The following is a 24,826-nucleotide window of genomic DNA, read 5'->3' as shown; positions in this document are numbered from 1 at the left end:
ACATAGCATCCGCTCCACTCAGATCGTAATAGGCTTTTTGAGGATCTCCACTCAGAAATGGAGCCACTACCTCAGCCCATCTGTCCAGTGGTAAGTGCTCACATTCTGCAATACGTTCAAACACGGAGAGGTATGCTTCCACATCATCGTCTGCGGTCATTTTAAGCAAAGTCTTCAGTACGGCTTTCTGCGCACTAGCAGCGCTTTGTGCACGGTCTCCCTCATCTCGGGGTTGCCGAACCAAGGCCTGTTTTATTGCCTCCAACTGCTCTTGCTGCATCTGGTGTTGATGCTCCAGAGCCTTCTGGAAGCAAGCATTAGTCTGATGTTGTTGCACATTTGTTTGCAATAACTGCTTCACTGGTTCCTCCATATTACTGGACTCTTGGCTCTTCAAAAGCGCAGAAGCTTTCAGCCAGGACATACACAGCCTTTTCTCTGCAGTCACAGTCCAGCAGCCACAAGTGCCCGCATTCGAAACACCATTTGTGGGGAATAGATAGCTCAGCTGGGATCTTTCCTTTGGCACAAGCGTGTGGCTATGAAGTCACTTCAGCAGACTAGCAATATGGACAAGGCATATTTATTGTGTACACTTGTTATACAATGTTACACATGCCAAACATGAAATAAAACGTCTAAGGCCGTCTGGCCACTAACTAACAATAGCAGGCTAACTACAAAATAAACCTATATAACAGCAAACAAGTCCATGTTATCTTAGTGTGTCAGCTCCCAGCTCAGCAGACGATAGACTGAGAGATTCCAGCTCCTCCTGATTATATCAGCTGGACCAGTCAGGAAACCAAAACCTGGATTGAATTAGTGGAGGGGGAACTACCAATCCTTTCCATGCTGATCACTAAGGAAACCAGGACTGGATTACAGTGAAATAAACTGGCTTCATCATCAGTACAGGAAGACATATGAAATGAAACGCGGAGAAACATACCTGTTTTCTAGTACCTCTCCCCTTGGCACCTCACACAGTATATATGTACAGCTCAAGTTAGGATGATTTATAAGGAGCAGAATTACAAGCTGAGCCCACCCCATACAGCCGGCTGTTTTACACAGCTGACAACCAGCCATAACTGCCTTAATACATGCCATGCTGATTGCAGCAGTTTAACCCGGTAGAATCCATTGTGGCCAGCAACCATGGAATCTAAGAAGTCAAACAAGGAGGTCTCTGCCATCTCAATGGGTTGTTTAATAGCATCTGGGGCCAATGGGATGTCCTAATTCAGGGATTTCTATGTACGTCCCTATATGACCTGATTATTTTCCTAAGGGTTAATCAGATGGACCAACATGATCTGTGTAGTCACAGCATTCCTCTCTCTGTATATCGTACCATTAGTATCCACCTTCATATATGCCATTTTCTGAAAATCTCATTTATCTGTTTTCTTTTCTAAAAATGTTTCTTTTGAATTATGATAAAACATATTAATGGGAAATAATGGGAAATTTCTATTAAATTAAGTGATTGGCTGCAGTGGTCACCCAATGGCCTCTGCTGGAAGAGGAGGACACTGGCAGCAGTACCGAGGAGTAGCGGAGTTTGGTACTTGACTTTGTGCTTTGTTTTCTTTCAGGACCACCATGAGAAACATGTTCTGCAGTGGCTGAGGTTTAGGGAATAATGCACACACTGATAAAAATGATAAAACTGATTATCATTCCTAGGTGTGTAATATTCTTACAATGAATACATTTGTTTCCCAGGAGTGTATGTGTGTATATAGAGGACATATAACAGACTGGACAGTCAGCCATTATGACAGCGTGTGGTTCCTCTCACATGTGATGTCACAATGACACAGAATGTTGTGAGGTTATACAATCTCTGTGCTCAATGACCTCAGCGCCATTTTCAGAGTTGATGCATTTGCGGAGACTCCACTTTGGTTTTGGAAGCGCGCGCTAGATTGTTTGTACGTCTGGTATTTACTTCCACGGATTCTTATTTTTTTGGCACAATATCATCTTTGCCATCAGAGAACTTAGTTCTTTACATTTCACCATCTCAGCCCCGAGAAACTGAGCCATGACGTCCCGGGAGCTGCATCAGCTCAATGCTGACAACGAGACATGGCTGAGCCGACCTGAAAATCAGGGTAAGTGAGAGAATATTCCGCCTTATAGGGGCTTTTCTGAGGGTTTTTTTTGGGCTAAGATGTTTCAGGACACACAGTGCGTCCTCCACCTTCTATTCATATTCCTTAGGGGTTGGTCACCGAAAGTTGTAGACAAAGTGAGGCCCTGGGTAAAAGTTAAACGTGGAGCCCAAAATGCTAACATATTTGCACCCTGCTTTGTAATGTCTGCAGAGAAGGAATACTGAGCAGGTTTATGTAGGCCAAAGATGAAAAAATGTTTCCTTCTCTCTCTAAATTCGAGAGCAACAGCTAGTTCTATCCATTTAGCCCAAAAGTGTTTTTTTTGCAATTTAGCATAATTATAGTAATCTTTTTCTTTATAGGTCAGGCCATAATCCTCCACCATCGCCTAAGGGAGCAGAGAAGGCTCATTACCAATGATGGCCATCATACAGACCCCACTGAAGTCACCACAAGAGGGAGAAGGGCCAGAGCTCCTCTGTGGCAGAGAGCACACCATAGCAGGGAAAGAAGCCGCTCGCCGCTGAGACTGGCCCCTGGAGAGCCCTCCCGACCCATGGAGGTCCCAGCTCCAAGCCTATCTGCTCTACAGTCACACCAGGCAAACCATCTTTTTAACCGCATCATTCAGCTGCAGGGAATGGGAGTATATCCACCTCCTCCACATATGCGGCCACCATCGCCACCTGCCCAATTTAACCTACTTAATATTCTGCAGCAAAGGCAAGCTCTGTGCACTAAGAGCTTCCCAACAAGAAGGATAACATCTCAGGAAGAGGCAGAATCCTGTGCCATCTGCATAATGGACTATGAGATTGGAGAGGAAGTCGTAGTTCTTCCATGCAAACATTGCTACCATCACAGTTGCATCTCCACATGGCTCCGCTCCAACCCTCGCTGCCCCCTATGCCGTAGTCACTGCTTCCTTTGAAGCGTCAGAAGAACATTGTAAAGATGCAAGGAAGAAGTGTAAGATTATGGCAGTGATACTGGGAAGGACCATCAGTCCATTTAGCAGCTATCTAATGGTAACAGTGTCGATACTGCTGCAGCTTTGGACTCCATTGCCTCATTAAATAAATATCATGTACTATCTTTATGACTGTCTGTTACTTTGTACTGTATAGAATTAGGTTACACAGCTGAATATTGGGTACGGTGCTGGTTAGGGCCAGCTCCAAGTTATTGTGGGCCCTGGTCCAAAGAGTCTCATTGGGCAGCTTTAACACATACCGCAATACATGATGCACAGATACGGCAGAGAAATATAGGTATAGTACAATGCCAAATATTTCTCTTACTTTTTACATTACATGAGTGAGATGCATTGGACATTCTACAATAGTTCAGAAACCAGACAGCATAGTCCTCCATACAGTATTATGGGCACCACATAGTGCTCCATACAGAGTAATTAGCCCCATATATTGCACCATGCGGTATAATGAGCCCCATATATTGCTCAATACAGTATTATGGGCAACGCATAATGCTCCATACAGAATAAATGAGCCTCATATATTGCTCCATACGGTATAATGAGCCTCATATATTGCTCCATATAGTGTAATGGACCCTTTTCCATATTTTTATTTTAATTTTTCAACATTAACTCAGATGCATTTATACAAGTAAGTCAAGTCAGCAATGGTGTAATACGTGAGGGAAGAAGGGGAGGGGGGAGGTGGATGGGAGGGGGGGAGGGAAAGGGAAGGTGGTTAAGGGGGGGTACAAAACATGACAGTTGAACAATCAAACAATTTGTTGTTTAAACAGTTGTAATTATTTAAGCGGAATGACATAAGTCAAATAGAAGAACAGAAAAAATTGTACAATAAATATCGTACATAACATTAACATAAAATGTAGTATTGTTATACGGGATAGGTACATAGACTAAAGCGGAGTTGCAATAAGTCAAAGATATGAGCAGTGAGACTTTCTGCAAAAAAAAATAAATATATTTCCTTTGAGGTGAAGTGCTATTATGTAAGACGGATGCAATGTTAGAGGTTTAGGGAGTCAGGTAGTCCCAGTAAGACCATTTTTTGGAGCATTTGTTTAATTGGTTGTTAACCAGAGCAAATATTTCTTTATAGGATTTGTGGAGAAGAATTCTATCTTTTATATCTTGAAAGGCGGGGTTATTTTTCCAATTGAATGCGATCGCATTTTTAACTTCATGCAGAGTGTGGATGATGAGGGATTTTTTGTCTGGACCGACATCTAAGAGATCAAGTAATAGTAGCGCAAGTTGAGGGGAGAGAGAAGTAGGCTTACCTAATATTTTATTGATGGTATCCGATACTTGTGAACACAATAGGGCCAGTTTAGGACAGCTCCAGAACTTATGTAGAAGGTTTCCATGGGAGCCACAACCTCTCCAGCATAAAGGAGAGGTTTCTTTATCAAAATGTGCTACCCTGGCTGGGGTGAAGTACCATCTGGATATAACTTTGTAATGTGTTTCCTGTAGTGCCATGGACATTGTGGAGGCGTATGTGTGATTTAAAGTGTCTTCCCAGTCATCACACGATATGTTAAATTTTTACATCATTTTCCCATTTTTTAATGGTCGCGTTTTTTGTAAGATCGGTGTCATTGTTGAGCCAGTCTTAGATGTAAGCATGACTCCAGAAAATCCTGTGCTCAGTATTACAGAATAGATTTAAAGTTGCTTCTGAAAACCTTGTTTTTTTCTGGAGAAAAGATAGAACCTGTTGTTTTAGTATCATGAACTGGAGAAACATTGATGAGGGAAGTCTATATTTTATTTTTTGAATTGATGGTCCGTCAAAGATGTCCCCTAGTTTTTTTATACCATATTCATCCCATGAATTATGTAAGTCTTGGTTGATCAGGGAAGACAATACATTTAGGGGTATTTTTTTCAGAATTGTTAGGTTGTAAGAACCTTTTTTTCTGGATGCCAGTTTTTTCCAAGCGTGCGTAGTGGCAATAAAAATGAGGTGAGCTGTAGTGTCCGGGAAACATTTTGTTAGGGTATTAATGATTAGGTTTCGGGGGTTTTTATCATTATTTATGAAGGTTTCTATGTCTAGCCTTGCTGGGGGGGCTATTGGATGGAAGCCAGTGTTCTTGATCAAGGATGTTAGATAGTGAGCTGTGATATTAGGGATCCCTAAACCTCCATGAGATTATTTTTGAAGGTGATAGACTGAAGGGTTTTGGGTTTTTTATTGTTCCAGATGAAGTTCTTGATGTTTGTTTGGATGGTTGTTAATTGTGGTACCGAAATAGGTAAAGGCAAGGAGTCTAGAACATAGAGAATTTTTGGAAGGGTGAAAATTCTCACAGTGAGAATTCTGCCCCACCATGATAGGTCTTTCTCTCCGTAGATGCTTGTATCCTTATTGATGGTATTCAATAGAGTGTTGAAATTGGCTGATACCAGCGTTTTTGTAATGGTGATTCCTAGGTAGGTAAATTCTTTATTGACCCAACAGATGGGTGAAAAGGATTTAATTTGGGAGATCTGGTCTTTGGACAGATAGAAAGGTAGGAAATTTGATTTTCTTTCATTATAGTGGTTTGAAAAAACCACTATATTGTAATCCGAACGCTGCTAACTTCTTCTTCTTATTATTATTATTATTATTATAGTGATTTGAAAAAACTACTATATTGTAATCCGAACGCTGCTAAATTATTCTTCTTATTATTATTCAGTTGATTTCCGCAATTAATGCGGCCCAAACCGCTACACGCACAGACTCCGTTGAGGTGTCGTTTCGAAGCCAGCGTCCACGAGAGGTGTGCTAAGTATTTTTCGTGTCGATCGGATTTGTAGTTTTTGCGCAATTTACGTTTGAAAATTTTTTTTCCCGTCATTGGAATGCACTGTCTCAATGCTTTTCAATAGGAAACTTAAAACGTGCCCTGAGGCAATTCAAATGGCAGTAAAGCTCATTGATATGCGTAGGCACACCCAGTTACTATGCCAACGCCTACGAACGTCACATGACGCCCCCAGGACAGAGCGTCTGCCACATAATATCAGCTCTTAGGCTGTGTGCCCACAATGCGATTTTTAAGCGTTTTTGCCGTGATTTTCGGCATGAAAATGCTGCGAAAACGTTTAAAAATCGTGTACAGAAAGCACCCCATGCATTCCTATGGCAATCCGCATGTGCTGTGCTAATGCTGCGCTTTTTTCCGCCGTGGAATCGCATCGCGGAAAAAATCACAGCATGCTCATTCTTTTGTGCGGAATCGCAAAGAATTGCCGCGATTCCGCACTTATAGGAATGCATGAGAATCGCTTACTTCCCGCATGTGGATATGCCCACCATGAGCGAAGTTAAGCGTCTCATGTGCGGTTGGTACCCACGGTGTGGAGGAGAGGAGACTGTCCTCCAGGCCCTGAGTACCATACCCCTGTAAAAAAAAAAGAATAAAAAATCGGGGTATATTTACCTTCCGGCGTCCCGCGCTGCCATCCCGGCCTCAGCGCTCCCAGTAATGCCTTGCGGCAAGGTCCTGTGATGACGCGGTCTCGCGAGATCGCTATAGTAACGCGAGACCAACGTCATCACAGGTCTCGCAAGGCATTACTGGGAACGCTGAGGCCCGGGATGGCAGCGCGGGACGTCGGAAGGTAAATATACCCCGATTTGTTATTTTTTTATCATTTTTAACATTTTATCTTTTACTATTGAGGCCGCATAGGCAGCCTCAATAGTAAAAAGCTGCTCACACTTGTCAAACACTATGTTTGATGAGTGTGACCAACCGGCCACAAAATCAGACCCTGAGGGGCCCCACCCACAAAATCGGACCCTGAGGGGCCCCACCCACAAATTAGGACCCTGAGGGGCCCCGCCCACCAAATCAGACCCAGAATGGCCCCCGCCCACCAAATCGGACCCTGTGGGGCCCCGCCCACCAAATCAGACCCCGAGGGGCCCCGCACACCAAATCGGACCCTGAGGGGCCCCGCCCACCAAATCGGATTCTGAAAGGCCCCAACCACCAAATCGGACTCTGAGGGATCCCGCCCACCAAATCGGACCCTGACGGGCCCTGCCCACCAAATAGGACCCTGAGGGGCCCCACCCAGCAAATCGGACCCTGAGGTGCCCGCCCACCAAATAGAACCCTGTGGGGCCCTGCCCACCAAATCGGACCTTGAGGGATCCCGCCCACCAAATCGGACCCTGAGAGGCCCCGCCCACCAAATCAGACCCTGAGGGGCCCCGCCCATCAAATCGGACCCTGAGGGGCCCCGTCCACCAAATCGGACCATGTGGGGCCCCACCCACCAAATTGGACCCTGAGGGGCCCCGCCCACCAAATCGGACCATGTGGGGCCCCACCCACCAAATTGGACCCTGAGGGACCCTGTCCACCAAATCGGACTCAGAGATCCAGCCCACCAAATCAGACCCTGAGGGGCCCTGCTCACCAAATCGGACCCTGAGGGGTCCTGCTCACCAAATTGAAGTCTGAGGGGCCCCGCTCACCAAATCGGACCCTGAGAGGCCCCACCCACAAAATCGGACCCTGAGGGGCCCCGGCCACAAAATCCGACCCTGAGGGGCCCCTGCCACAAAATCGGACCCTGAGGGGACCCTGCCACAAAATTGGACCCAGAGGGGCCCCACCCACCAAATCAGACCCTGAGGGGCCCTGGCCACAAAATAAGACCCTGAGGGGCCCCACCCACAAAATCAGACCCTTAGGGGCCCCACCCACAAAATCAGACGCTTAGGGGCCCCACCCACAAAATCGGACCCTGAGGGGCCCCACCCACAAATTCGGACCCTGAGGGGCCCCACCCACAAAATCAGACCCAGAATGGCCCCCGCCCACCAAATCAGACCCTGAGAGGCCCCGCCCACCAAATCACCCTGAGGGGCCCCGCAGACCAAATCAGACCCTGAGGGGCCCCGCACAACAAATCAGACCCTGAGGGGCCCCGCACACCAAATCAGACCCTGAGGGGCCCCGCCCACCAAATCGGATTCTGAAAGGCCCCAACCACCAAATCGGACCCTGAAGGGTCCAGGCCACCAAATCGGACTCTGATGGGCCCTGCCCACCAAATAGGACACTGAGGGGCCCCGCCCACCAATTAGGACCCTGAGGGGCCCCACCCAGCAAATAGGACCCTGAGTGGCACCACCCACAAAATCAGACCCTGAGGGGACCCACCCACAAAATCGGACCCTGAGGGGCCACACCCACAAAATACTTGGGGGGCATTTGGGCCAAAAGAAGACCCTCGACCGAATTCTGCAGCGATTTTACTGGCCAGGGGTTCATGAAGAAGTTAAATGGTGCTGTAGCTCCTGTCCAGCATGCCAGGTAACCAGTCCCCAGTCTCACTTTCGGAGCCCTTTGGTGCCTTTGCCAATTATAGAGGTACCCTTCGAGAGAGTGGTCATGGACCTGGTGGGGCCTCTCAATAAGTCGGCAAGGGGACACCAGCACATTCTTGTAGTTCTAGACTATGCTACCCGATATCCTGAGGCCATTCCTCTGCGCCACACATCAGCTAAGCTTATAGCAAAGGAACTCATGGGTATGTTTTCACGGGTGGGAATTCCACAAGAGATTTTAACAGACCAGGGAACCCCCTTTATGTAAAAAATTATGAAGGAACTCTGCCGGTTGTTAAATGTTAAACAGTTGCGTACCATGGTCTATCATCCCCAAACAGATGGTCTGGTAGAAAGATTCAATAAGACACTGAAGAGCATGTTAAAAAAGGCAGTTTCCAAAGATGGGAAGGACTGGGATCTGTTATTGCCATATTTGTTATTTGCAGTGCGGGAGGTACCTCAGGCATCTACGGGGTTCTCGCCCTTTGAACTATTGTACGGCAGACATCCACAGGGCTTACTAGATATAGGCAAAGAGGCCTGGGAGAACCAACCTACTCCCCACAAAAGTGTGATAGAACATGTTGCAAAAATGCAAGAGAGAATGGAGTCAGTCCTACCTTTGGTCCAGGAACATATGGAGGCAGCACAATGGTCACAGAGTCGGGTCTATAACCGGGAGGCTCGGGTAAGAACCTTTAGCCCTGGGGATCGAGTTTTGGTGCTTGTGCCTACCGTAGATAGCAAATTTCTCGCAAGATGGCAGGGACCCTACGAGATCATGGAGAAGGTGGGACCAGTAGACTACAAAGTACACCAACCAGGTCGGAGAAAGACAGAACAGGTTTACCATATTAATTTGCTTAAACCCTGGAAAGATAGAGAGCACCTTGGTTGGGATAGTCCGCTGCCAGCGTTTCAGATGGAAAAGGCTCCGTTACCTCGGGGCGAGGCAGGAGAAGCCCAACCCGCGGTCAAAATTGCAGATACTTTGTCTCCTAAACAGGTTCAGGAGGTCTGGGAGTTCATCAGCCGAAATACAGATGTTTTTTCGGAGCTCCCTGGATGCACCTCCCTAATCCAACATGACATTGTCACAGAGCCACAGGCCAAGGTCCGATTAAAGCCATATCGAGTGCCTGAGGCCCGGCGACAAGCCATCTCGGAAGAGGTAAAAATGATGCTACAGTTAGGGGTCATAGAAGAGTCTCAGAGTGAGTGGGCCAGCCCAATAAATCTAATACCCAAGCCTGATGGGTCTCTAAGATTCTGTAATGATTTTAGAAAATTCAATGACATTTCAAAGTTTGACGCCTACCCCATGCCCCGGGTTGACGAGTTGATAGAGCGCTTTGGGCAAGCACGGTATTTTACAACTCTGGATCTCACAAAAGGTTATTGGCAGGTACCCCTAACAAAGGCGGCGAAGGGAAAGACGGAGTTTATAACACCTGAGGGGCTGTTCCAGTATAAGGTGTTAACCTTTGGGTAACAGCTCCAGCAACGTTCCAGCGGTTAATGGATATTGTTCTCCGTCCCCATCGCCGCTATGCCTCAGCCTATCTAGATGATATTATTGTGTTCAGCACCGATTGGGAAAGCCACTTAGCAAAAGTACAGGCAGTGGTAGACTCCCTGCGACAAGCAGCGCTAACTGCCAACCCAAAGAAGCGTTTCATAGGGTTGGAGGAAGCCCGGTACTTGGGTTATGTCATTGGGAGGGGAGTTCTCAAGCCCCAAATGAACAAGGTCGAGGCAATTCAGAACTGGCCCCGTCCCCTCACAACAAAGCAGGTAAACGCCTTTTTGGGTTTGGTGGGATATTACAGGCGATTCATTCCCAACTTTGAAACCCTGTCCACGCCTTTAACAGATTGTTTAAAAGGAAAAAAATCTGTGATAGTCCACTGGAATGATCAGTTAGAGGAGGCCTTTACAAAATTAAAAGGGGTACTGTGTGGTACACCAGTTCTGATCACTCCAAATTTCAAAAAAGAGTTCATGGTGCAGACTGATGCCTCTGAGATAGGCCTCGGTGCCGTGCTGTCTCAGGAAGTTAACGGGGAAGAGCATCCCGTTAGTTTCCTAAGCCGGCAGCTTACCCAGCTGAAACCCGGTACAGTATTGTGGAGAGAGAGTGCCTGGCCATCAAGTGGGCACTGGAATCGTTGCGCTACTATTTGCTGGGGAGAACATTTTGGTTGGTGACAGATCATTCCCCTCTTACGTGGATGAGTCAAGCTAAGGAGAGGAATGCTCGAGTCACCAGTTGGTTCCTGTCCCTGCAAAACTTTAGGTTTTCAGTAGAACATTGCGCAGGCAGACTACAGGGGAATGCAGATGCCCTGTCCAGAGTTCACTGTATGTCATGTGTCCACCCCTCAAGGGTTGAACATAGGGGGGAGGTATGTGGTACAGTAAAGGGTGTTTTACTGGATGGAAGATATGTTTCTCCTAGCAGATTAATGTTTGGCCGGGTTTTTCCTGCGATGATGTCAGGGTCACCTGATCAGCCCATAATAATAATAATAAATTTTATTTTTATAGCGCCGACATATTCCGCAGCACTTTACATTTCAGAGGGGATTTGTCCCCTGTGAAGCCCATGTGATGTCTACCTCACTGGTGGGAGGGGTTAGGCCCTATGTAATGGAGGTTGGTAAATGCCACAGTGGGAGTGTGTTTCTGGAAACTACAGGGACTTGTGTGGACGCAGCCTGCAACTTGTATATAGGATTCCTGTGCTGCAGGACTGTTGCAGCAAGACTCGGAAGAACCCCGGGAATGGCACCTGGCGGATGCCGCAGAACCTGGCAGCCACTTAGTTACGCCCGTCCCGTGCAAGGGGTGAATCTGGGACCAGTGGTTCTCCAAGCTGGAGTATGTGTTTTATTTCCCTCATGTTTTGTTAAGCTGCTGGTTACTGAGTGACATTAAAACCACTGAAATTGGACTTTATGTCTGTGTGTTGCCTCGTTACTGCCGCACAGCTATTGTCTACCAGAGCGAATCCCTACAATACTTACATCAAAATGATGTGCCAGTAAAAGAGAAGGTAAGGTGCATGTGCTCTGGTCTGCCAGCCCCAATGCACGTTTCACCCACGCGCCCCCTGACGAAACCTGTGGGTGAAATGCGCGTTGGTGCTGGTGTACCAGAACACATGCACTTTACCTTCTCTTTTACTGGCACATCATTTTGATTTTAGTATACTAGGGTACGCTATGGTGCTTTCCACAAGAGAATGATCAGCCTCTCCCACAAATATCAGAAGTTTCAGATAAATTTGCTTTACTGCAAACAGGCATAAAAAACTTAGACTTTTTTTCTAGGATGAATTTTAATTTTTTTACCTTATTTTATATTTCTTTCTTTCATCTTTATATGTATGACCTCAGTAACATGCAGAGTGAACATATACAATCCCTATAAAAACTATTTTATTTAATACATATAAAAAAAAAAACAATTTCCCAGTGAAACCATGGCAAATGCCATAATAAAAAGACCTGAACTGAGGTGCTGCAAAGCCCTGCAATAAGCCTTTCTGATACCTTCCTATCCTATTGTTTTTTTTTATATGTATGAAATAAAATAGTTTTTACAGGGATTGTATATGTTCACTCTGTAATTATTAATTCCTACAGTATGTGCTTTTTCAAATAGACTCAGTAACATGCAGCCAATGGTGGCAGGCTGCAAGATCACTATGGGGCCCATGTACAGAGGGAGCCTGGAGCAGAATGGCACCATCCCCTGCTTATACCGTATATATGTACAGCTCAAGTTAGGATGATTTATAAGGAGCAGAATTACAAGCTGAGCCCACTCCATACAGCCGGCTGTTTTACACAGCTGACAACCAGTCATAACTGCCTTAATACATGCCATGCTGATTGCAGCAGTTTAACCCGGTAGAATCCATTGTGGCCAGCAACCATGGAATCTAAGAAGTCAAACAAGGAGGTCTCTGCCATCTCGATGGGTTGTTTAATAGCATCTGGGGCCAATGGGATGTCTTAATTCAGGGATTTCTATGTACGTCCCTATATGACCTGATTATTTTCCTAAGGGTTAATCAGATGGACCAACATGATCTGTGTAGCCACAGCATTCCTCTCTCTGTATATCGTACCATTAGTATCCACCTTCATATATGCCATTTTCTGAAAATCTCATTTATCTGTTTTCTTTTCTAAAAATGTTTCTTTTGAATTATGATAAAACATATTAATGGGAAATAATGGGAAATTTCTATTAAATTAAGTGATTGGCTGCAGTGGTCACCCAATGGCCTCTGCTGGAAGAGGAGGACACTGGCAGCAGTACCGAGGAGTAGCGGAGTTTGGTACTTGACTTTGTGCTTTGTTTTCTTTCAGGACCACCATGAGAAACATGCTCTGCAGTGGCTGAGGTTTAGGGAATAATGCACACACTGATATAAATGATAAAACTGATTATCATTCCTAGGTGTGTAATATTCTTACAATGAATACATTTGTTTCCCAGGAGTGTATGTGTGTATATAGAGGACATATAACAGACTGGACAGTCAGCCATTATGACAGCGCGTGGTTCCACTCACATGTGATGTCACAATGATACAGAATGTTGTGAGGTTATACAATCTCTGTGCTCAATGACCTCAGCGCCATTTTCAGAGTTGATGCATTTGCGGAGACTCCACTTTGGTTTTGGAAGCACGCGCTAGATTGTTTGTACGTCTGGTATTTACTTCCACGGATTCTTATTTTTTTGGCACACTGAAATTTTCAGTTATTTTGTCCTATTTGTTGTTTGCTTCACAATAAAAAGAAAAACAAATGTTCACAGCTCTAAGCATGTTCTTTACAAGATCTGCTTCAATCCCTCAAAAAAAAAAAAAAAGTGAAATTCTAAATTGTGCGGTAGCAAAACACAAAAAAATGACAGGGGGGTAAATACTTTTGCAAGTCACTGTAAATAAATGTAGCCTGTATTGCTTGGCTGGGAATAGTTAGATAATACATTAGCTAATATCGCCATAGTTCTGATATGAAAGAGGCCATGACGCTGAAGTGGTCTGAAAAGTCAACCCATTAATGGTGCACGTTACGTAAACTGACTCCAGATGTGGTCACAGCACAAGGGCCCTGCAAATCTTCTACCTGCTGGCATTCCTGGCATCTTCTGATTAGCAAGACCGATGCAACGTCATGCCGGTCTCTCGCCTTAATCATGACATCGCGTTAGGCCGACTAATCAGAAGCAGCCCTGTGGAGAAGGATCTGGTCCGCGGCCATACACTCCGGCCAGAGTCTTGTCAATCTTTTTGCTCCATTCTAATGACTACAAAACAGGCATTTTTATTGCAATTTCCTTAGCACCTATAAGAGAGGAGTGTATACACCTACGTAGTAATAAGTATATACAAACTGCTCATGTGCAAGTGTGGGAGGGCAAAAAATGCCCTTTTTAAAATAAATAGCTTTTATTTGACATTTTGATAACAGATGGAACAAAGTTTCCCCACTTTACAGTGTAGCTAACTTTTTTTTGCCTCCAAAAAGGGTTTTTTTTTTGTTTTTTTTTAAGGTTTCCCTTTTCCTTCGCTCTGTGCAGAGGCCCAGACTTTCCATTGAGTTTGTACACTGGGTCTCAGGACCTGGATTCTACCGATGAAGAGCATGTGAAAACTTTTCCGATTTTGGCGCGCACGGCGCACCGTCAAAAGTGCGCAGCGCAGGTCAAAGCGCAACTAGCGCACGGCCTGCGCACGATCGGCGCACCCTATGCTAAAGATAGGGTGCGCCGATCGCAGGCGCCGCTGTCCGCTAGGAGGCGGCGCTACAAGGAAGGGGCGGGCACGCCGGGCAGAGAGTCGGATCGGGGGCGGAGCTACCCCCGGCCGTGCGCGCGCTGAAAAAGCGCTAGTGTGAAACCGGCCTCAGTGAGAGAATATTCCGCCTTTTAGGGGCTTTTCTGAGGGTTTTCTTTGGGCTAAGATGTTTCAGGACACACAGTGCGTCCTCCACCTTCTATTCATATTCCTTAGGGGTTGGTCACCGAAAGTTGTAGACAAAGTGAGGCCCTGGGTAAAAGTTAAACGTGGAGCCCAAAATGCTAACATATTTGCACCCTGCTTTGTAATGTCTGCAGAGGAATACTGAGCAGGTTTATGTAGGCCAAAGATGAAACAATGTTTCCTTCTCTCTCTAAATTCGAGAGCAACAGCTAGTTCTATCCATTTAGCCCAAAAGTGTTTTTTTTGCAATTTAGCATAATTATAGTAATCTTTTTCTTTATAGGTCAGGCCATAATCCTCCACCATCGCCTAAGGGAGCAGAGAAGGCTCATTACCAATGATGGCCATCATACAGACCCCACTGAAGTCACCACAAGAGGGAGAAGGGCCAGAGCTCCTCTGTGGCAGAGAGCACACCATAGCAGGGAAAGAAGCCGCTCGCCACTGAGACTGGCCCCTGCAGAGCCCTCCAGACCCATGGAGGTCCCAGCTCCAAGCCTATCTGCTCTACAGTCTCACCAGGCAAACCATCTTTTTAACCGCATCATTCAGCTGCAGGGAATGGGAGTATATCCACCTCCTCCACATATGCGGCCACCATCGCCACCTGCCCAATTTAACCTACTTAATATTCTGCAGCAAAGGCAAGCTCTGTGCACTAAGAGCTTCCCAACAAGAAGAATAACATCTCAGGAAGAGGCAGAATCCTGTGCCATCTGCATAATGGACTATGAGATTGGAGAGGAAGTCGTAGTTCTTCCATGCAAACATTGCTACCATCACAGTTGCATCTCCACATGGCTCCGCTCCAACCCTCGCTGCCCCCTATGCCATAGTCACTGCTTCCTTTGAAGCGTCAGAAGAACATTGTAAAGATGCAAGGAAGAAGTGTAAGATTATGGCAGTGATACTGGGAAGGACCATCAGTCCATTTAGCAGCTATCTAATGGTAACAGTGTCGATACTGCTGCAGCTTTGGACTCCATTGCCTCATTAAATAAATATCATGTACCATCTTTATGACTGTGTTACTTTTTACTGTATAGAATTAGGTTACACAGCTGAATATTGGGTACGGTGCTGGTTAGGGCCAGCTCCAAGTTTTTGTGGGCCCTGGTCCAAAGAGTCTCATTGGGCAGCTTTAACACATGCCGCAATACATGATGCACAGATACGGCAGAGAAATATAGGTATAGTACAATGCCAAATATTTCTCTTACTTTTTACATTATATGAGTGAGATGTATTGGACATTCTACAATAGTTCAGAAACCAGACAGCATAGTCCTCCATACAGTATTATGGGCACCACATAGTGCTCCATACAGAGTAATGAGCCCCATATATTGCACCATGCGGTATAATGAGCCCCATATATTGCTCAATACAGTATTATGGGCAACGCATAATGCTCTATACAGAATAAATGAGCCTCATATATTGCTCCATAAGGTATAATGAGCCTCATATATTGCTCCATATAGTGTAATGGACCCTTTTTCCATATTTTTATTTTAATTTTTCAACATTAACTCAGATGCATTTATACAAGTAAGTCAAGTCAGCAATGGTGTAATACGTGAGGGAAGAAGGGGAGGGGGGAGGTGGATGGGAGGGGGGGAGGGAAAGGGAAGGTGGTTAAGGGGGGGTACAAAACATGACAGCTGAACAATCAAACAATTTGTTGTTTAAACAGTTGTAATTATTTAAGCGGAATGACATAAGTCAAATAGAAGAACAGAAAAAAATTGTACAATAAATATCATACATAACATTAACATAAAATGTAGTATTGGGGGCGTGGCCTGGAAGCTCATGGTGCAGGCTGCATAGTCAGGGAGCTCCTGCAGACACGAGCTACCACTCAGCTTCAAGCGGCTCAAACAGGCTGATTTTGTCACCTTTCTCTACTAGAGGACCCAGGGAGCACATAGCATGCCGCGAGGACCCCCGAAACTGCGCAGTAACCCGGCAAAGCTTACAGATTTCTACAGCAGGGAAGGGCTGCAGCAATCCAAGATGGCACCGGCATCTCACTCGGGCTCTGCATCCTCCCATCCCTCCTCTAGGGACATCAGAGAGACAGTGCGATGGAAACAGAAGATATTCCTCTTACCCAAGCCACGATGCAGCGCCTCTTGTCCTCCCTCAGGAAGGCTCTCCATGACGATATGAAAGGTATGATGGGGGAGCTTCGGCAAGACATTGTTTCCCTGGGTGACCGCACAGACCATATTGAGCAGAAAATGGTGGAATATGCGACTGCTCATAATGTCCTGGCTGATGATTACTCTGCCCTAGAGGAACGTTTTTCGACCCAGCAACTTAAACTATGGGATTTGGAGGACAGATCCCGCAGATGTAACATAAGACTTCGTGGTATTCCTGAGACTGTTAAAGAGGCTGATCTGTCTGATCACTTTACGGCCTTTCTCAAAGAGGTTCTCCCTGATGCTCAATCCAGGCCCCTGGGAACAGAATGGATTCACCGGGTGCCCAAACCCTCCCACATTAATCAATCTCTTCCCAGGGATGTGCTTGCCTGTCTCCACTCTTTTAGGGTAAAGGAAGATTTCATGCATGCAATGAGATGAGAGAACCCTTCCGGAGCCCTTTTCAAAAATTGCTGTTTTTCCGGATCTCTCGGCAGGGACCTTAGCCAGAAGAAGAGAGTTTGCGCCCCTGTGTAAGGTGTTAAGAAAAAATAGCATTCCTTATAACTGGGGTTTTCCGGTGAAGATCCGATTTGTGCATATGGAGACAAGATACGTTTTTCACTCACCTAAAAAGCTGGAACAAGCGCTTCGTGATTGGAACCTACTGGTCTCCCCAGAGAGGGGTAGTCCACAACCTGGCCGAGTACAGCCTTCGAGAAGAGTAAGAGCGGACTGGGAGACGGCAGGTTGACCTTCCTAAAACTACTCTAGGTGGCACACAGTCTTAAATTCTTCTTGTGGCCTCTGTCTGCAGATGGCTTTTCTTTCCCTGACGCAGCGTGGGAGAATGGTGTATTCCAAGGGACCTGGTTTTCCCTTTTTTCCCTCTCCTGATGCTGTTTATCTGCCCCATTGCAGTATTCATACTGCCTGTTACGTTTACATAGATGTTCTTTTTATTGTCTGTTTACTTGTTTCCCTCATTTTGATGTGTATCCCTTTTTGTTGTCCCTGGGTGTGTCTGGTGAGACGTGTTCGCCACAGTTTCGAAACCTTTTTTACACATGACAGTGAAACTTGTTTCTTTAAATGTCAGGGGGCTTAACTCGCCGTTTAAACGCTCTATGTTGTGGGAGGAGGCTCGCCGAAATAAAGCAGATGTATTGTGTATACAGGAGTCCCATATGCTCGAAGGGGACAACCACCGGGTCCGTAGTCTCATGTATCCCACGGCCTTCTTTGCCAATAATACTTCAAAAAAAGCTGGTGTCTGTATCTTTGTTAAAAAGGATACTCCTTTTCAACTCCTCAATGAGATTGCGGACCCGGGAGGGAGATTTATTATTCTGAATTGTGTTATAGATGGTTCAGCATATTCTATTGTTAATGTGTATGCCCCTAACCTCTCCCCTGTGAAATTTATGAGAGAATTGTTAAAAGTTGTGGAGTTGGAGGCTAGAGGCGGAGTTATTATATGTGGTGACTTTAATGTTGTCCCTTCAAGGGCTTTAGACTGTTCACCGCGCTCAAAAGTGGGTCGAGGTGAACTGAGCTCTCTCTGTTTGGAAAAACATTTACATGATGTCTGGAGATACTTACATGCTACAGAGAGAGATTTCTCTTTCTTTTCCCATAGACACAGCTCCTACTCCAGAATTGACTACTTCCTAGTTGACAGCGGAACTCTCCCGGCATGTGTTTCGGCGGAGGTGGGAACAATCTCCTGGTCAGACCATGCTCCTGTCAGTTTGGAAATATCTGTGGGGTTTCGGCCACGGACTCCCTGGCAATGGAAACTAAATCCTGCTCTTTTAACTAGGCAGGAGGTGGGGACGGATGTGGAGGCGCAGCTGGCGGAATACTTCTCCATCAATGATAATCAGTCAGCTTCTGATGAAACTATATGGGAAGCCCACAAGGCTTTTGTTAGAGGCCTTTTTATACAAAGAGCATCCCAACTTAAAAGAGAGCGCGAGCACACTAGAGCGACCTTAGTGGCTGATTTGCAACGGTTGGAACGCATTAACAAGCTTAACCCGTCCCCTTTGGTCTCTAAACAACTGGCCTTAACCCGTTCACAACTCAGGTCCTTTCTATGAGATCAGCATGAGAAGTATTTGAGGAAAATGAAAACTTCTTTTTATGCAATGGGGGACAGAGCGGGTTCATTACTTGCTAAACGTATCAAAAAGAGGGAAAGGTTAGCTCATATTGAGGCCTTGCGAGATCATTCCGGAACCCTTATACGTAAGACCATCGCTATAGCTGAGGTATTTGCACAATTTTATTCTAAATTATATAACTTAGAGGGAGATGTGAATACCCCGCTTCCATCACAGACAGATATCCAAACCTATCTAGATTCCATCTCTCTCCCTAAATTGTCGCAGACCCAACTTGAGGCCCTTAACTCTCCTTTCTCTTTATCTGAAATAAAGCAGGTTATAAAAACTACTAAACTTCATTCCGCCCCAGGTCCAGATGGACTTCCTAACGATTATTATAGACGTTTTTCTTCTGTTCTTGCCCCATACCTCCTCCGTACTTTCTCCTCGTGGCAGAGGTCTGGGTCGGTCTCTGCTATCTCCCTTCAGGCTACCATTGTCACTATACCCAAGCCAGGTAAATCTACAGAGGACCCGGGAAATTATCGTCCCATCTCATTACTGAACTGTGATGTAAAAATTTTTTCTAAATTATTGGCATCTAGATTGAATGTAATTACCCCGTCCCTGGTTCATCCAGACCAGGTGGGTTTTGTGGCCGGTAGGGGGGCTGGAGATGGCACTAGACGTATGATTGACGTTATTGATGTGGCTGAAAAGATGGGTGTCCCCGGTGTGCTTCTCTCATTGGACGCAGAGAAGGCATTTGACAGGGTACATTGGGGATACCTTAGCTCTGTCCTTAAAAAGTTCGGTTTTGATGGCCCAATATTGTCGGCTATTCTGTCGTTATACTCTAACCCTTATGCTAGGGTGCTATCTTCAGGTTTTTTGTCCTCCCCCTTCCAGATCACTAACGGAACCCGTCAGGGTTGCCCCCTGTCACCGATTATATTTTCTTTGGCTATAGAACCCCTGGCTAAGTCCATAAGATCTAACAAAAATATTTCAGGTTATCATATAGGTTCACACCACCATTTGATTGGCTTATATGCAGATGACATTATTATTACTTGTACTGACTTGCATAAATCTTTACCGGCTGTTATGACTTCTTTGTCCTTATTCTCAGCAATTTCCTTTTATAAACTTAATGCGACTAAGTCTCTTATTTTTCCCATAGCAGTCCCTTCGCCGCTTCAAGAGAGACTGAAAACAGAACTCCCCTTTACATGGCGGGATGACGGAATTCCATACTTAGGAATAACCCTTACCCGCTCAAAATATATCGCCTCAACTAACATGGGAAACTTGGTCTCAGCTCTAAATTCCGAAATCTCTAGACACCCTTTACATGGTTTTTCGTGGATAGCCCGCGTCCAAGCCTTTAAAATGTTTCTTCTCCCTAAAATTCTTTATTATTTTAGTTCCCTCCCTATTGTAATTCCTTCCAAATTCCTCACTAAACTCCAAAATATTACTAACCGATATATCTGGGCTAATAAAAAACCTAGAGTAGCGGGTAAAATTATGTATCTTCCATATACGGAAGGTGGCATGGGAGTTCCCTACATAGCCGGGTATTATAAGGCTGCTGTTTTAGAAGCGGTGAAAAAGTGGTGGTCAACCCCGCTTGAGAATTTGGGCTGGATACAGATAGAATCGAGCTTTGTCGAAGGGTCCTCATTACGGTGCCTACTAGAGGCAGAATCGCTCCGGCCGACGCCTTATTCCCCTCCGCTAATTACAATGCAGGCCACCCTTGTAGGTTGGAGGCGAGTGGTGGGGGATTGGATCTCACTGCCGCCGAGCCTGATAAATATCAAGGCCCTGTCCTTTCACATACCCTATATTGATCTTCTTCCCTGGATGAAGGCTGGTATCCACTCACTGGGAGATATGTTGTGGGAGGGTACCTTCTCGTCCTTTTCCAAATTATGCTCGAACTTCTCTGGTATAGAGAAAACGGTTTTCCAACACTTCCAAGTGAAACATTTATTATCATCAATACACCGCCTCTCCTTCCCCTTATTACCTGTATGCCCCTCTTCTTTTCAAAAATTTCTCCTATCCAACCCTCACCAGTACAAGGGATTATCTGCTATATATAAAGCTTGTAATAACCCTTTATTTCCTTTAAGCCCAACTTATATGTCGTGTTGGGAGGAGGATTTATCTTTTCACGCCTCGGATGAAGAGTGGAGAGCGGGAATAAAAGCAATACAGCGGGCATCTAAATGTATCAACCACCTTGAGACACTAAAAAAGATTGTTGTAGATGGTACTATCCCCCGATTACTTTATCTAAATTTGGAAAGAGTTTCTCCCCTTTCTGCTGGAGACAGTGTGGAGGAAGAGGTACTTTGGCTCACATGTGGTGGAAATGTCCTAGTTTGACTCCCTTTTGGTTAGTTGTCTCAAACTTACTTAAATCTGTGACGGGTATTGATTTCCCTCTATCTCCTCAACTGGCAGTTCTAAACATTGGGATCGAAACACTTCCACTAGAATTCGTACCCTTGGTCTCGAATATATTGATGGCTGCTAGGATTAGCCTCGCTGCTAAATGGAAGGCCCCGCTCCCGCCTACCCTCGCAGAGTTGGTGGTCAGACTTAATTCAACATTTCATCATGAGTACTTTCTTTCACTAGATGCAGGGGTCAGAGACAGGGTAATGAAGAACTGGGCGGGTTGGGTTTCCCACCCCTTGGCATCTCCCATAAAGTTTAGTACTTAGTCTATACATCGGATCGGATTAGGATTTCTTGAGTCTTACCGGATCCCCCCCCCCCTTCCTGTTCCTACGGTCTCATTATCTGTTATTGTTATTGTTGTTTGCATTTTTGTCTGTCTATATTATGATCTTTGGTTTTCTTTCTGTAAGAACATTTCTGTCTTTGAAAATTTCAATAAAAATTTATTGGATAAAAAAAAAATAAAATGTAGTATTGTTATACGGGATAGGTACATAGACTAAAGCGGAGTTGCAATAAGTCGAAGATATGAGCAGTGAGACTTTCTGCAAAAAAAAAAAAATATCATATGTACTTTGAGGTGAAGCGCTATTATGTAAGACGGATGCAATGTTAGAGGTTTAGGGAGTCAGGTCGTCCCAGTAAGACCATTTTTTGGAGCATTTGTTTAATTGGTTGTTAACCAGAGCAAATCTTTCTTCATAGGATTTGTGGAGAAGAATTCTATCTTTTATATCTTGAAAGGCGGGGGGGGGGTTTATTTTTCCAATTGAATGCGATCGCATTTTTAACTTCAAGCAGAGTGTGGATGATGAGGGATTTTTTGTCTGGACTGACATCTAAGAGATCAAGTAATAGTAGCGCAAGTTGAGGGGAGAGAGAAGTAGGCTTACCTAATATTTTATTGATGGTATCCGATACTTGTGACCACAATAGGGCCAGTTTAGGACAGCTCCAGAACATATGTAGAAGGTTTCCATGGGAGCCACAACCTCTCCAGCATAAAGGAGAGGTTTCTTTATCAAAATGTGCTACCCTGGCTGGGGTGAAGTACCATCTGGATATAACTTTGTAATGTGTTTCCTGTAGTGCCATGGACATTGTGGAGGCGTATGTGTGATTTAAAGCGTCTTCCCAGTCATCACACAATATGTTAATTTTTAGATCATTTTCCCATTTTTTAATGGTCGCGTTTTTTGTAAGATCGGTGTCATTGTTGAGCCAGTCTTAGATGTAAGCATGACTCCAGAAAATCCTGTGCTCAGTATTACAGAATAGATTTAAAGTTGCTTCTGAAAACCTTTTTTTTCTGGAGAAAAGATAGAACCTGTTGTTTTAGTATCATGAACTGGAGAAACATTGATGAGGGAAGTCTATATTTTATTTTTTGAATTGATGGTCCGTCAAAGATGTCCCCTAGTTTTTTTTATACCATATTCATCCCATGAATTATGTAAGTCTTGGTTGATCAGGGAAGACAATACATTTAGGGGTAATTTTTTCAGAATTGTTAGGTTGTAAGAACCTTTTTTTCTGGATGCCAGTTTTTTCCAAGCGTGCATAGTGGCAATAAAAATGAGGTGAGCTGTAGTGTCCGGGAAACATTTTGTTAGGGTATTAATGATTAGGTTTCGGGGGTTTTTATCATTATTTATGAAGGTTTCTATGTCTAGCCTTGCTGGGGGGGGTATTGGATGGAAGCCAGTGTTCTTGATCAAGGATGTTAGATAGTGAGCTGTGATATTAGGGATCCCTAAACCTCCATGAGATTTTTTTTGAAGGTGATAGACTGAAGGGTTTTGGGTTTTTTATTGTTCCAGATGAAGTTCTTGATGTTTGTTTGGATGGTTGTTAATTGTGGTACCGTAATAGGTAAAGGCAAGGAGTCTAGAACATAGAGAATTTTTGGAAGGGTGAAAATTCTCACAGTGAGAATTCTGCCCCACCATGATAGGTCTTTCTCTCCGTAGATGCTTGTATCCTTATTGATGGTATTCAATAGAGTGTTGAAATTGGCTGATACCAGGTTTTTTGTAATGGTGATTCCTAGGTAGGTAAATTCTTTATTGACCCAACAGATGAGTGAAAAGGATTTAATTTGGGAGATCTGGTCTTTGGACAGATAGAAAGGTAGGAAATTTGATTTTCTTTCATTATAGTGGTTTGAAAAAACCACTATATTGTAATCCGAACGCTGCTAACTTCTTCTTCTTCTTATTATTATTATTATAGTGATTTGAAAAAACTACTATATTGTAATCCGAACGCTGCTAACTTATTATAGTGGTTTGAAAAAACCAATATATTGTAATCCGAACGCTGCTAACTTCTTCTTATTATAGTGGTTTGAAAAAACCACTATATTGTAATCCGAACGCTGCTAACTTATTATAGTGGTTTGAAAAAACCACTATATTGTAATCCGAACGCTGCTAACTTATTATAGTGGTTTGAAAAAACCACTATATTGTAATCCGAACGCTGCTAACTTATTCTTCTTCTTCTTCTTCTTCTTATTATTATTAAGTTGATTTCCGCAATTAATGCGGCCCGAACCGCTACACGCACAGACTCCGTTGAGGTGTCGTTTCGAAGCCAGCGTCCACGAGAGGTGTGCTAAGTATTTTTCGTGTCGATCGGATTTGTAGTTTTTGCGCAATTTGCGTTTGAAAATTTTTTTTCCCGTCATTGGAATGCACTGTCTCCAATGCTTTTCAATAGGAAATGGCAAAACGTGCCCTGAGGCGATTGAAATGACAGTTGAGCTCATTGATATGCGCAGGCAGACCCAGTTACTATGCCAACGCCTACGAACGTCACATGACATCTCCAGAACAGAGATTCTGCCACATAATATCAGCTCTTAAAGTGAAACCCACAGCACAAATGCAAATCTAGCTTCATCACATGACACATGACCCTGAGAGAGAATGTGTGCGCCAAAGTGGATTTAAAAGAAGCCCAGTGAGCCAAACTAGCTCTTAAAGGGCCAACGCGCCAAAGTGATTGTTAAAGGGCCAGCGCACCCAAATGAGTCTTAAAGGGCCGACACACCAAATCGGAGACTGAGCCACCCCGGCCTCCAAATCGGAGGCTGAGCCACCCCGGCCTCCAAATCGGAGGCTGAGCCACCCCGGCCTCCAAATCGGAGGCTGAGCGACCCCGGCCTCCAAATCGGAGGCTGAGCGACCCCGGCCTCCAAATCGGAGGCTGAGCCATCCCGGCCTCCAAATCGGAGGCTGATCCACCCCGGCCTCCAAATCGGAGGCTGAGCGACCCCGGCCTCCAAATCGGAGGCTGAGCCATCCCGGCCTCCAAATCGGAGGCTGAGCCACCCCGGCCTCCAAATCGGAGGCTGAGCGACCCCGGCCTCCAAATCGGAGGCTGAGCGACCCCGGCCTCCAAATCGGAGGCTGAGCGACCCCGGCCTCCAAATCGGAGGCTGAGCGACCCCGGCCTCCAAATCGGAGGCTGAGCGACCCCGGCCTCCAAATCGGAGGCTGAGCCATCCCGGCCTCCAAATCGGAGGCTGAGCCATCCCGGCCTCCAAATCGGAGGCTGATCCACCCCGGCCTCCAAATCGGAGGCTGATCCACCCCGGCCTCCAAATCGGAGG

Source organism: Dendrobates tinctorius, unplaced genomic scaffold (assembly GCF_039654945.1).
Source record: "Dendrobates tinctorius isolate UK_male_01 unplaced genomic scaffold, ASM3965494v1 ptg000051l, whole genome shotgun sequence".
NCBI classification, from domain to species: domain Eukaryota; kingdom Metazoa; phylum Chordata; class Amphibia; order Anura; family Dendrobatidae; genus Dendrobates; species Dendrobates tinctorius.
Note: the sequence above shows the minus strand (reverse complement) of the source record.